This window comes from Tenrec ecaudatus, chromosome 10, assembly GCF_050624435.1.
Source record: "Tenrec ecaudatus isolate mTenEca1 chromosome 10, mTenEca1.hap1, whole genome shotgun sequence".
NCBI classification, from domain to species: Eukaryota; Metazoa; Chordata; class Mammalia; order Afrosoricida; family Tenrecidae; genus Tenrec; species Tenrec ecaudatus.
Genome location: NC_134539.1, coordinates 78,987,484 through 78,988,709, shown reverse-complemented (window position 1 = coordinate 78,988,709; position 1,226 = coordinate 78,987,484).

The following is a 1,226-nucleotide window of genomic DNA, read 5'->3' as shown; positions in this document are numbered from 1 at the left end:
CCAATGCATAACTTCTAGATCCCCAGGGCTCTTTGCCATTTCTCCGTACTTCTGCACTGCAGCCCTAGGAAATGGATACCCTACAAGAACCCCATGGCTGTCCGCTGATTGTCACTCCCAGTTGTACCCTTGAGGACAGGGTACAACAACTTCATAGCCATCTTCCCAGGAACCTGCCAGCACCTCGCTTCAAAGCTCCACTGGAGCAACAGGGCGGGGCAGGAATCCCTCCCCCCACCCACCCCAACTGACCAGCGCCAAACTCCCCACTCTCTGTGGTTGTTATGTGCGCATGTGTGTTGGGGAAACCACCTGAGTTTTCAGACCCATCTGTAAAGTGGAGGTGACCACAGGCCTCAGCGAGCTTGTGGCGAGTCTAAGGGCCAGGTGCATAGTAATTATTGATAGGACTCTCTCTCCCTGCCCCTCCCTCACCCATCCTGGCTCAGGAACAAGCTTTCCTTTACTAATGCTTCTCCTCCATCACTACGCACATTTTTAAAAAACATTTTTGCACGTAAAACCCAAGCTGTTCATTACAGGCTGAAGAAGTGGAACTTCTCCTGGTCTTCCTGTGGGATACAGAAAGATTTCCCCCAAGTCATCTCCCCCAAAAGATGCCAAACCTAGCTGCTTGCTACACATGGCAAAGGACTATATGTACACTTGGAGGTCAACGAACGCAGGTCAGAGGTTACTCTCCGTAAGGGTTATTAGCCGTCGAAAGCCATCAGGCTCTACAGTCTGTCCCACTCTAAGTAGGGCCCACTCCCTTCTGATAAGGTTAGCAGATTGTTCCCCTGAAGGCGAGCCCAGGGAGGTCAAGTCCACTCCCGGGTGACCAAGGTTAGGCCGCCACATCGAGTCTAGGGTGCGCCCATCTTGTCATAAGTGTACCCTTAGTCCCTCCCCTTCCTGTTACATGTACACCCCTAGATCATCCCCTTCCTGTCACACGTATGCCTATTGCACAGCCCTTTCCTGTCACACGTATGCCTACTGTACAGCCCTTCCCGTGACGTGGGGTATCTGCAATCACACCCCTAAGTATATATGGGCCTAGGCCAGAAATAAAGAGAAAGACTCTCCTGCCCTCTCTGCCTGAGCTGTGCGCAGACCTTGCTGCTGAGACCATGGCTGTCCAGGAGGCGAGCATGCTACCAGGAAATGTATCTGACTCCTTTATATTCCTCTCTCTCTCCCATCTCTCCTATTTCTTATAACCT